Consider the following 13,534-nt stretch of genomic DNA (forward strand, 5'->3'; position numbering starts at 1 on the left):
GGAATAATACAAACGTTTATGATTGTACTGGTGGTTTGCAGGACTATATATTTGTCTTATAGAACGGTATGCCAAAAAGGGTGAATTTTACTGTACATAAAATTCATAAAAAGTATTTTAATGTTTTAAATGTTTTTTAAAATTTCGATAAAATGAATGGTAATGGAGTTCTTCTCAGGTCACTTGAGGAGTGATTTTTTTTTCCCCCGTTTTTTTTCTACTGAGGGTCAGTCATCAAAACACGAATCAAAATCAAATCAGTTAAGCCTTGTTTATTCTGTTGAGTCTGGGTGATTTGCAGCAGAAGAGGACTATGCCGATCATCAAAATCCAGAGAGAATCCTAACAAACAGTTTGCGCTTCTCTTCACAGTCTCCAAGCTAACACTCAAAACCCTTTTCCAGAACTGCCAAGGAGGCTTGGCTGGGTTTCAGCGTCATTTCCAGACCTGCTCAGGTGGAGTCATTAACAATCAGTGAAATGGCCCAAAAAGAGAGCACTGAAAGGAACATGCTTCAAAAATCTGCTAACTGCATCATCAATTTCTGAATGATTAAGAACTGAATATAGAGGCCAGGATACCACTTTCCCTGTCTTAAAACCTACCACACTCTGAACCAGAAATCAACCCCACAACGATCTCATATCATGTAACCCTGAGGAGGCAGGGATGAGGCTGTCTCGGTCCAGAGTTGCACTGATTGTCACCCATCAATCTGCACAGTCAGGAATATCTGTACCCAGAGACTCTGGCAACCAGTTCCAGTTCAGACTTGTTCCCAAGTGATACTGGTGATTATATTTATCTCCTAACGTTACAGTTTAACTGATTCACTAATGATTAAGACAATTCTAAAGACTGAGCAAGCCCCACTAACTAAATGGCTGTTGCACTTTAGTTAACATGCAAAGGGTGTCCACAGCCTGCAGTTAGCTAATAATGCATTATAATTAATAGTACTTGGGGAAAGTGTCCTGTCAGCGGGAGCCCTGAGGTCGTTTTCCTAATGCACCAAGATGATCTCCATCGGGGCTTTTCTGTTTCATTGGATAAGTGACTGATGCTGTCCCTACTCTGATTATTTTAATTCTAAAAGTAATTTGGTTTCTGATTCCACAAACCCACAGAATTTTCTTCACTAGTATTTCCTTGAATTGACATGTGGGGTGCTGTGATGATAAAAGTGAATAAGCACCTTCTTATTTACTCATCTGCGATTTTGCCTTGCAAAAAAGCACATCTATCTCAGCAGGAGGGCATGGGCAAGCAAAACCCAGGGGAAGTCACGACAGTGATTCAACGACCCCGGTAAAGATTTCTCTATTATATGCTTGCTCCATCTCATGCTCTTCTCACTAAATGCTTTTCTTTTCAATTTTTATTTCCCTGTGTATAGGATCCACTGTGTTACATTATCCTTAACTGGTGCTAAAAAGTATATTTTATATGTAAGAAAAACAATCTTGGATTACAGGTGATGATGATTTCTGAGGCCAGAGCTGTTCAGTAAAAGCTAAGCAAAATAACAGCAAATAATGGCGTGACAACATGGCCAAAGACCCATCCTCATGTCCCACATCATTGTTACTGTCAAATAAGAATACACATAGAAATATTTTTGGTAATTCAGTGCCCATCTCCAGATTCCCTTTCCCATCTCTGTCATCCTCCACTGCCCACTAACATTCCAGGGGCAGCAGCAGAAGAGGGATGAACGGCAAATGTGACCCTCACACCACACTTTCCAAAAGCAAAAAGTGCCTAATCATGCAAACGTGATAGAACTATCAGAAGAGAAAAAATGTGAGATGAGTTATGCATACTGTGAAGAATCATTGTTCTCTTGGCTCTGCAATTATATAAAATTTCATTATCAAGTTAGAAATTAAATACAAAGGAAACCTTTAATAACTTTGGCATTAGATCACCTGGAGGAGAGTCTAGTTGTGTGGTCTGTGTTGTGGGGTAGGGTGTTCTATGAATGTCGGTCAGGTCAAGCTGGTTGATAGTGTTGTTCAGGTCACCTGTTTCCTTACTGATGATTTCTTCCTTTGCTTGTTCTCTGATTACTGAGAGAGAAGTATTGAAGTCTCTAGCTATAACTGGATTTGTCTAGGCATATAACCCGTACCACTGTCATACACTTTCCTCCCCAAGAGTTTTACCATTCTAAACTCTACTGTCATGAGGAAATCGAGGCAGGGGGAGGTTAAGTAAATTGTACAATGTCACTTAACTAGTAAACTGTAGAGCAGGTTTCAAGCTGAGGCAGTTGGACTCAGAGTCCCTGCCCTTCAACGCCATGATATGCTGTATCTTATCCCATCTGTGAATTTGAAGAGCAGGTCAGTTGAGGCCATGACTGTATTTATCCTTTATAAGGCATTTGCAACACAAGTCAACTTCTAGGGAAGCTCAAGTGCCACCCCACCTCCAGCTTCTTCCACCTCCACCCGCACTCAACACAATCTCATCTTCCCTCAAGGAGCACTGGAGGGGATGCTCTGAAGGTGGGTTGTTAGGAGTTGCAGCTTCCAGTGGGTCAGAAGAAGGTAAAAGCCCTTGCTTTGGCATGAAGGGCTATTTGAGGTTATCTCTTTCTTTCCAGCTTCTCTTGGTTCTTAGCTTCCTCAACTTGTTGTCTTCAGGATGCTGGTGTGGACAGGTTTGAGCCTTGTCTCGAGAGGGGCTCTGCCCTGAAGAAGCCTAAGGTGGGGAGACAGAGCCCAGTACTGCTCTGGGGGGTAGCAATTCACCTGTCCTTGCTTCTTTTTGTCATCAGTGTGGTTAAGACCCCAAAGGTCAAGTACGGAGTGTCGGCTCTGAGGAAAGACCTGTTTTCAGATTCAGCTCTAGGCCAGAAATGCAAAAGGGAGTCCTTCTGGTTCATTCACAGTTCACCGAGTTTAGCGAAGCCAGGATGTCTCAAAGGAGTGGGGTCAAAGTTACACAGGAATAAGCAGCGTGTGTCCTCCTGGAGTATGGCTCCTGTGTAGAGCTCTCCTAGGGACACTGGAATGGTGGGCCACTGGCCACCTCTGTTTTCATCAAAGAAAAACTCACATCATAAAATTATCCATGGGAATGGAATAACCACTTCTAAACCTAAGGAATGTAAATTTCCACTCAAAATATGGCTAAAGATCTGTTCTGCTATAGGCCTCAGAGATTTTTTTCAGACCTGAGGTCCCTTCCTATTTATATTAGGACAAACTTTAGATCCAATGCAAGGTAAAATGAAATCTTGGTGCAGGCCAGTACATTTGATATCTTGAAAACAAGAGATGACCAGCCACTCTCTCTAGTCAGCTAAGGAAGGACTGTGAGGTCTAAACTCCAAAACCAAGGCTGATATCCAGGTGCTTCAGAAGACCAGCTTCCAAAGGCACCCAGACAAACCCAGCAAAGTGGTGTTTATCTTGCTGCATTTACCATAGTCATGGTCTGACCTCAGCCTTGTAGGCTCAGAAAATCAGTCCCATAGGGCCCTAGAGCTGCCTGGCTTCAGGGATGCAATGCATGTAGAGGTAAAGAACTGGGACTCTGAAGCTAAACCATCTCAGTTTGAATTTGGGCTTTACCCTTTACTAGCTGCAAGTTACTTAACCTCCCTGTGCCTCAGTTTCCACATTTAAAAAATTACAATAATAATAGGAGCTACCTTCTAGGGTTGTTATGAGAATTAAATGAGTTAATATTTGAATACTGTGAAGACCAGTGTGTGGCACATAGTCAGTGCTTTGTGAGTGTTATTACCAAACTAGTAAGAGACTAATCATAATACCAAAGTGGCAAATTATTTTACAATGAGGAAACAGAGTTGTTGAGCAATCTGGAGACTCATGTTGACCTGACCTGGCCCCAAGGGAAGCAACATGGTTCCTAATGAACATGGAAAGTTAGCAAGCAAGGGAATTGTTATGGCTTAAGTATCTAGTAGCACTAGGCTCTGAGATTGTTTCAGATTAAACATTCCCACGATAGATATGTTAGCGTATTTATCAGGCAAGAATTATGGACCTGCAGCCGGTGGGAAGAGGTGTCATCTAGTTGCTATACTGTTATCTTGCAAATCTCTGCACCTATATCTTGTAGTGGTTGTAATAATAATGATGATGTTATAATAATTAGAATTTGGTGAGTACTTACTCTGTCCATTATAAAGATAAACGTTTCCTCACTTATTCTTCATAACACTTCTATAAACACTTACAGATGAGGAAACCAAGATTTAGAAAGATACACATGGTCTCTCTGTGCTTTTGCCCATGCAGTTTCCTTGCCTAGAACACACATTTGCCACCTGGATCACACCTATTCATCCTTCAAGACTCAGTTCTAGTGTTCCCTATTCTAGAAAGCAGGCCTACCTTGCCTTCCTGGAGCCTCCTCTGAGCTAGGAATCCTTCCTCTCTTCCTCCCAGTCCTCTGCATGACCTCTGCAAAGTACTCACTGCATCGTATTAAAGTGTTCTTAGCTGTCTTCCATTAGGGCTGTCTGCGCCTTGTTTTGACTCTACCTTCTTTCTTTCCAGAGGTGCTTAGTATCTGGCAGAAATGATTATTCAGTAGAATGAGTACGGTGCCTGGTACTGAGTAGGTACTCAAATACTTGGGGAATCACAAATTAGGTAGTGGTAAAGGCTTTTAGCACCAAATGGTGATTGGATTAAGGACCTTTTAAGGTCCAATTGTGAGACTCTACAGGCTTGAGGTTCAGATTTGAGCCTGGCTGGCTTGAATGGATGATGCCAAAATTCACTGAGAAAAGAAGTGGTTTCAAGAGGAAGATAAGGAAGTTAGTTCTGAGTTCGAATGAGCAAAAGAAATTGCCCCTTCTAAGTTGGTAAACTTATCTAAAAGTGGAGGACCCACATTTTTTAAAGAAAAAAAAAACCCAACAATGTATTATAATGTTATCCTATACTACACCACTTCCAATTTTCAGATGTAAATCTCTACATAGTTTCCAGGAATTATAGTAGTTTGACCCTAAAAATAATCCAACTTGAGTCATGTCCTCAGTGAAGAAGCTGCTCAGTTATGTAACTCAGATTATATATGAAGGGTATGAAAATGCCATACAGGAAGGGCTGGTCAGCCCTTCCTCGTTACCAACAGCCCCTGCAGCAGTAGCAGTCGGCTCCTGCCAAGTCACCATTCACAGCCTTGATCTACTATTTACTAGGCCTCTGCTGACTATCCCTGTGATCTTCACCAAGGTGCCTCATGCAGTAGTCATTCTTTCCTGCCAACTAAGGGCTTCATGAATTGTAAATCAATTCAAAACTGATAAACACACATCAGCTCCCACTTACACTCTGTTCCAAAGCATCGTTGTTTCCATTAGTCCAAAATCCGCCATAAAACTTTCACGCTAGGAAACTCATGATGAGAATCTCTCTCAGTAGTAAGCATATTTATTTCACATAAGCCTCGGAAACTAGCTCAGCAAAATGTAGCATGGTTCCTTTTGCCTTGTTTCTAATGTCTCTTCATTGCAGGAAAAATACTTTGAGAGGTCTCTGGTAAAAGGCTGGTTTTGATGGCCAATGTCATAATCTAAATTTCATCACAAGTATTGATTGATTCAAAAGTAACAAAGAAAAATGATCTGCAATTCTCTGTTGCAGAGCCAAGTTTAATCTGAGCGTTGTGGGAATATTAACTTCTTGGCGGAACTCAATGCACGATAACATGCTCATGTTCTTACGCAAATCTGTCATTTCAAATTGGGGTTGCCAAGAACAGTGTCACTATATTGCAAAATCAAAGTTTAATGTATCTATGTTCACGTGCTTTCCGAATGTATTTCATAGTCCACTTGCAGTACAGATAAGCTCTGAAATCTGCTACTTTGAATTTTATTCAGAGAACTCTCTGCAACCACGAGGCTGTGTGGTTATTTTAACTTGTGAAAATCACCCCTTCTTGTCCACTTCTGTTAGACAGCTTTAAATGTTAGAAACTACTTCACTAAATTGAACCAAAAATTGCCTCCATGAAATTTCTTTCATTTTTCAGGTGGGAATGTCTTCTAGATAAAAGCAACGGGGGCCCAATTTCAACCTATCACGAAAAATAACTTTCTAGCAATCAAATGCTTTGGTGGACAGTGAGTTCCCTATTAACATGACCGTTGTGTGAATTGAGTATACACAAATTACATGTACAGATGCTCCTCAGCTTATGATGGGGTTATCTCCCAATAAACCCACTGTAAGCTAAAAATATCATAAGTTGAAAATGCATTTTATACACCTAACCTACCAAACATTATAGCTTAGCCTAGCCTAACTTAACCATGCTCAGACACAGGACACTGTACAGTACGAGTTGTTTACCCTCGTAATCACGTTGACTGGGAGCTCAGACTCACTGCCACTGCCCAGCATCATGAAAGAATATCATACTGCATATTGCTAGCCTGGGAAAAATTCAAAATTCAAAGTCCAGTTTCCACTGAATGAGTATCACTTTCGTACCAGTGTAAAGTCAAAAAATCGTAAGCCAAACTATCCTAAGTTCGGGGTGGTATTTTATGTGCCAGACGTTCTTTTAAATGCCTTACCTATATTAAATCTTCTTTAAGTGGATACTATTATTATTTCATTTTAGGGATAAAACAGGCACAGAGGTTTTAAGCAACTTGCCTGAAATCACACTTGCAGATAGTAAATAAGTAGAGCCAGGACTCAAACCCAGGTAGTCTAAACCCTTTGATTATACTGCAAAGCCCTGTGTACTGCATCACCACTTGACACAGAAAATTCCAGCAGCAAAAGAGGTTTGAACTAAATGACATCTGAAGTCTTTTCCCACCATGAGAATATATGGCACAGGGAATTCTCATGCAAATGAACATTTCCCATTAACCACCCTTCTCTAGACTCTGGAAGAGTTGCCTCTCTTACGTCCCCCCTTGGATGTGTGTACTTCTTCTATAATGGCACCTATCCAATGACTTTTTAATTATTTATTGTGTTTCTCCCACATAAAACTATACTTCCTCAAAATGAGGACCACTTCTATCTTCTTCATCATTATATCCTAAGTACCTAGCACAGATCCTGGTACAAAGTAGGCAGTATTTGTTAGATAAATGAATGAAAGATATAATAAACCAATGGTAACATCTTATTGCCTACAATTTCAATTGCTATCTTACTGCAAAACTAGATGCTGGAATAAACCCTAAAAAAAAAACAAAACAGATACACACACTAGAAGTTAAGGGTCTTTAAAAAGCATATCCTTTTGTTTATTGTATATTGCTTACTAAGAGAAGAATATAAATAATTACAATAGGAGATTAGTTAAATAAATTATGACCTGTTCAGCCAGCGGAATATTGGACTTCTATTAAAAATGATGCTGACAAATAATAGTTAGTAACATGGAAATACATTCTCAATACATTAAATTTTTAAAAACTTAAACCCATTTTTTTGTGCATGTGAGAAAGAAAAAGAGAAGCAAATAAAATGGTATGTACACATAAGCCTTACTTAAAGGATATGTTATAGCCCTACATAGCAATAATGTTTTTCTCTACTGTAGAATCAGAAATGGATTTTTATTTTTTACAGGTGAAGGTTTTTCCTATGTCATTTATCTCTATTTTTTAAATTTCTACAATAAACACATACTACATTAGGAAAGAGAAAAATTAAGGGTTTTGGGGTTTTTTTCTGATAAATACAAATAAATTACTTATATAAAATAATTAGAATAAGTAGGATAGGTACAAATTCTCCCCATGTTCTCAGTTACCCCTTTTCCTCAATACTTTAGTTGAAACATGTATATAGATAGGCATGAGTAAAGGGAAGGTGTAACTCTTGGGAAGTATCTTTTCAAAGTGGAAGCAAAAGCACTAGCGACCACCCTCACCCACACTTGATTAAAGTGTTCAGAGGCTACTGTGCTAGCTTGAATCTCCTCATGGTTTTACCTTTCTCCACTCATTGTAGCAAATACACTAACTCTATGAAGTGATTAAAATCAACCAACCAAATGAGCCAGCAATAACAAATTCTTCATAATGACATGTGCCACCGGAAAGAAAAACAAGTGCTGGTTGTTGAAATGAAAAAAAGCAAACAGGGGCAAGACAGTGATAGTTCTTGGCCTAGACCTATCTAATTTATGGGGAAAATTACATACAAAAATTCCAGGCAAAAACAGTTTTTCTAAGTGTTTTCTGTAGGTTTTCCTATTTTTTCCCCCTCTAATAACACAAGACCAGGCAATTTCTGAAAAATGTTATGCCAAGATTCCAACTTCTTAATTTTTCCCCCTGCCATAACAACAGAAAAGAAAGGGTGGAGAGAGTGGGAGGAAGGGGGTAAGAGAGCAGTGCCAATGCTGGCTCTTGTAAAGAATTCAATTGTCAGTGATACAGGTGATAGTCAGGAAATATTTCTTTTTAAAGAGGAGGGGAAGATGGGCAGAGGAGGGTGTGCCTGTGAGTCACTGAACACTGGCCCTCCTTCCATCTATTTGTAAGAAAGGTTAGACATTGATGCCCAAGATTGGGAGAAGGAACAGAGAGTGGGAGTGATGGTCCAGATGTGGGCATGGAGTAATTAGGAAGGTAAACAGCTCCATCTCTCTACACCTTGGAGTCATATACACAATAACCTGGGAACCATCTATCATCATTACAAGACCTCCCTACAAGCCACAGAAATTCTTTGCATTAGGAAGACACAATATTTAGTAAAACCTCCTTCTCAAAAGACATTGTTTATATTGTGAGATGGCAATGCATTTATAAAATCCCCAAAACTCAAAGCATTTTTTTTAAAAAGAGAGACCTATGGTAGGTAAAAGACAGTAACTTTTTTTTAATTGAAGTATAGTCAGTTTACAATATCATGTCAATTTCTAGTGTAAAGCATAATGTTTCGGTCATCCATATACATACATGTAATCATTTTCATAATCTTTTTCACTATAGGTTACTACAGGATATTGAATATAGTTCCCTGTGCTATACAGTATAAACTTGTTTATCTATTTTATATATAGTAGTTACATCTGCAAATCTCGAACTCCTATTTTATCCCTTCCCCTACCCTTCCCCCACTGGTAACCTTAAGTTTGTTTTCTATGTCTGTGAGTCTGTTTCTGTTTTGTAAATAAGTTCATTTGTGTCTTTTTTTTTTTAAGCTAGAGACAATAGCACTACTACATCACTCATTTAAGACGGTGGTTCTCAACCCGGTCCACACATTAGAATTGCCTGTGAAGCTTAAAAATAATTACCTATGCCTGGATTCCCACCTATTTCCCACATCCCTGGGATTCTGGCTTAATTTTCTGGGATGAGACTGATGACAGCTACATTTTAAAAGTTCCTTCAGTGAATCCAATCTGTAAGCTGGGTTCAGAACTACTGATTTAAGAAGTCTAAAGGCTATAAACCAAAATATGAATAATGGGTCTATCTGGGTGGTGAAATTACAAATTCTATTCTCTTTTCAGTTGTTTTTCTTTATGGTTTTCCAATCTTTAAAATATGAAAATGTTTAGATTGTGTATTTAAATTTATGTTCAAAAATGAAATCTACAAGTTAAACATGAAGTTAAATTTTAATTCCTATTTTTATTCAAGTCATATTCCTACTTTGGAATAAATTTAAGGAGAATTGTGGAAATAATCATGACAGTTATCATTAAAAAATAAAATAAATGGGACTAATGTAAACAAAACATACTCCAAATTTGGGGGGATTTAACATAGTACAACGATTTGAAGAGCTATAGTCCTCCATAGCCACAAATAGCTCCACAGAGTAAAACCCGCTTCCCTTACCGTTTTCACTCCTTCTCCAAGTCGGGGAGAGTAACTCGCCCTCTTACACATGTCTGGACCCCCTCAGGCTCACCTATCCTAAGGCCCCATCTCTGCACAGACAGGAAGGATATAAGAGATCCCTTTCTGACAAAGATTGAGCTTAAAATCACTTACACAAGATACTGTTTACTGGTGGCTTGACTTGACTTGGATAGGTTTGTTGCATATGCCTGCCAGCTGCAGATTCTGAAGTTTTCCTGAGTCCCTAACCAGAGGAAAGCACTGTTTGGTGAGATATATACTGAGAATTTAGGGAGATTTTATGTTAAAAGGTGTACCAATCTTAGTTTCATTATGAACCACAAAATGCCTCCCATTTGCTATCCTCTCACTGGGCAACTCTCCTTTTTTTATTATTATTAAATTGACATCATCACTTATTTTCCCATACTAGTGCACCTGTTCATGTGAGACAGCTCTCCACATCAAAGAAGTATTGATCCAAAATGCCCGTAGTGCTAATATTGAGAAACCCAAGCTTACATATATGATTTCACTTATATTTTCTGAATGCTACTCTACTCACTTAAATGGGAGTAAGAATAAGTTCAAAGCATTTTCCAACCCTCAAAAATATAAATGATTTACTCAAGACCACCTATTCAGTAAACCACCTACTAAGCACTGTTCCTAGATCTCTAAGTGTCGTTATCTTCCCACTACATTACAATCTTGGTCTCTTCCTGATTTCTCTGGTTCTCCTACTTGTACTCCTGTCTCCCTCTGTTCTTAGCATGCTAACTGAGCTTCTTAATGCTCTTTTTTTTCTGCCTGGGTTCCTTAGCTTTTCTGGCCTCTAATACTGTTTCCCCTTGTGACATCGTTTGGCCCTTCCTGTCCCTTGGTTCTGTGTGAGGCCCAAGAACAAGTGTTAGTGACCAAAATTCCTTCCTGCATTATTGAATTTTGTGTCTATGATAAAATAACATTTGAGATATAATTGTTTCCTAAAAATAACTTTTGTTATTGTTTTCTTAGTATAGCTAAGAAAACATCATTAAAACTTGGGGGGAAAAAAAAAGATAGCAACAGAGAAAACTGAAAATAATCTCCAAACCTGGAAACATCTCTGCCATCATGTTCAGTCTCCTTTCTATGGGATATTTTTTTCCCTCCGTTAAACGGTATTACGATGTCAACACTATTCTGCAATTTTTTTCCACGTAATACATTGGAACCTCTATGTCACTATTATTCTCTAAACATTTAGAGAATTCTCAATTCACTAAATATTACTAATGTAATTCATTACATAGTAATTCATTGTATGGATATATTAGAATTTGTTTAACTACCCTGTATTGTTGGGTAGTTATGCAACTTCTAATTTTTATCTTTTATAAACATGTCCTTCCAAATATTCTTCAAACAAATCTTTGAGCATTTTTACCATGTTCTTACCTAGAAGTAGAATACAGGGATCAAATTACATGCAAAAGTTTAAGTGTTTTGACATATAGGGTCAAACTGAATGGAAATTTTATTTCAAATTGATTGATTTTTAGGTTAGTGAGGATTGATAAACCATGCACATCCTTAATCCAGGTTGGTTTCTCACTCTAGTGGCTCCTCGTTGCGTGTTGGTGAAATGTAAAGCCAGAGTGAGGCTGGCAACCAGGTGGTGACTGGTCAGCACTTTCACCACTGCTGCAGACTAGCTTTGAATCATCCTGAAATTCAATTCCACTGACCTTAGTGAGTGCCACATAGTACTAAACACAATGAGGAGACTAAAAAGACAAACTACCTACCTTCAAAGTGTTTATAATTTAGTGTTCACACATAATTATGACATAATACAAAAATGTGATAATAAGAAAATTACAAAGAGCTGTGAGAGGAAGATTTCTGAATGCGGTGTTTGGGAAGATAACAAAGAAAATGACATGTAACCTGAGTTTTGATGAGAGTAAGGTCAGACTTTGTCTAGTTGGGCAGAAGGGCGTCATAGATATGGGGATATATGAAGTGAAACACTCTCGGGAAACAAAGTGTGTAAAATTAATTTTTAAAAAAAGGACAGCAATGAAGGAGTCTCATGAATAAAGTCAATGCAAGGCAATAATGGGAGATACACTGAGGAAGCAGACGGGTATCAATTTCAACACTTAGCTGAGGAGAGGAAATTATTTGGAAGGAAGTGGGGAGATGATGAAGGGGACAGAAATGCTGCAGGAAGGTTACTGTGTCAGCAGGTGGATCAGAGTGGCCTCTGGTGTAGGGAACCACTGAGGCAGCCCTTCGGAGAAGTAAATAAGGGCCTGGAAAAGGAAAGGGACAGGACAGAGGCAGACTGTAAGACAAAGAAAATTTATAGCTGAGACTTTTCAGTTTATGTAGAATATAATAATGCAAACAAAAGTGAAAACTGGCAAAATTTAAAAGCTAGATTTATAGTCCATGACCCCTCCCACCCAAATTTTTCCTAAATAAATATCCAATTTATTGGCAACAATTTTGCCTGTTTATTTAGCTTTATTCAAAAAGCACCAGCACCACCTGGTGACAACAACTCAGATTACCCTCTCAACCATCCTGAATTCCACCTTATTTTCTTCTAATTTTTCTTATGAAAAAATTTCACACATACATAGATGTTGAAAGAATACTAAAATAAACACTCCTATCCCATAATCTACATTTGCTAGTTATTAATGTTTTGCCAAATTGGCTTTAGCTCTTTCTATATGTGTATATATGCTAAGCCATTTGAAAATAAACTATAGACACTGAAACACTTCAAAATTTTCTGCATAAACTTACTAAGAAAAGAATATCCTCTACATAAACACAATACCATTACCTTACCTGAAAAAAATTAACAATAATTTGCATCAAAATATAATATGCTATTCAAATTTTCCCAATTGTCACAAAAGATGTTTTGAAGTTTGTATTTTTTAATCTAAGACCTAGTCAAGATTTATGCTTTGCACTTGGTTATGTTTCTGAGTAATCTTTTAATCTAGAACAATTTTCACTACTTTTTTTTAACTTCCTATGACATTGCCATTGTTTAAGCCTCCAGGCCAGTTATCTTGTAGAATGTCCTACATTCTGAATTTGTCTGATTATCACCCTCATGATAACATTCACATTAAATGTTTTGGCAAGAATACTTCATAGCTAACTTGTGTATTTTTTTACTGCATCACTTCAGGAAATATAATGTCATGTTGTCCTACTGTTGTTGTTGCTAAGTTTGATCACTTGGTTAAGTGGTGACTGCAAAATATACCCTATATAATTAATCCCACGAGTAGGGTGTTATCTTGAGGCCATGTGAATATCTCATCCTTAACAAATTTTTAGCCAAAGGTTTTAAAATACATTGACAACCTTGAATCACTTTATTACATGGGGAATTGCCAAATAATGATTTTCTATTTTTATCATTCTTTTGACATATTAAACAAATCAACCTAACTATAAATCAAACTGATAAAATAATAAAAGAGAAAATAATTGAGATGGAAGAAGATTTTGACCAAGTACTCTATACATCCTTAGTGAAATATATCCCAAAGACAAAAGGAACTGAAAAAGAAAACTTAAACTTTACTAAATATATTATTGGTAATCATACAGGTATTATAATTCTGAAGTTTTGTAATGTAATTGTAGAATAAAGTAAATAAGCAAGTGTATTCATGAAATTAGGAACCAAGATT

General features: G+C 37.8%; 1 long non-coding RNA gene across 2 annotated transcripts in view; it reads right to left on the reverse strand.

The window, feature by feature from the left end:
• The window catches only part of LOC116665235, a 48,297-nt gene that overhangs the window by 24,944 nt on the left and 9,819 nt on the right, over nt 1-13,534 (reverse strand). The gene's annotated exons all lie outside the window — the stretch shown is intronic.

Source organism: Camelus ferus, chromosome 1 (genome assembly GCF_009834535.1).
Source record: "Camelus ferus isolate YT-003-E chromosome 1, BCGSAC_Cfer_1.0, whole genome shotgun sequence".
NCBI lineage: Eukaryota > Metazoa > Chordata > Mammalia > Artiodactyla > Camelidae > Camelus > Camelus ferus.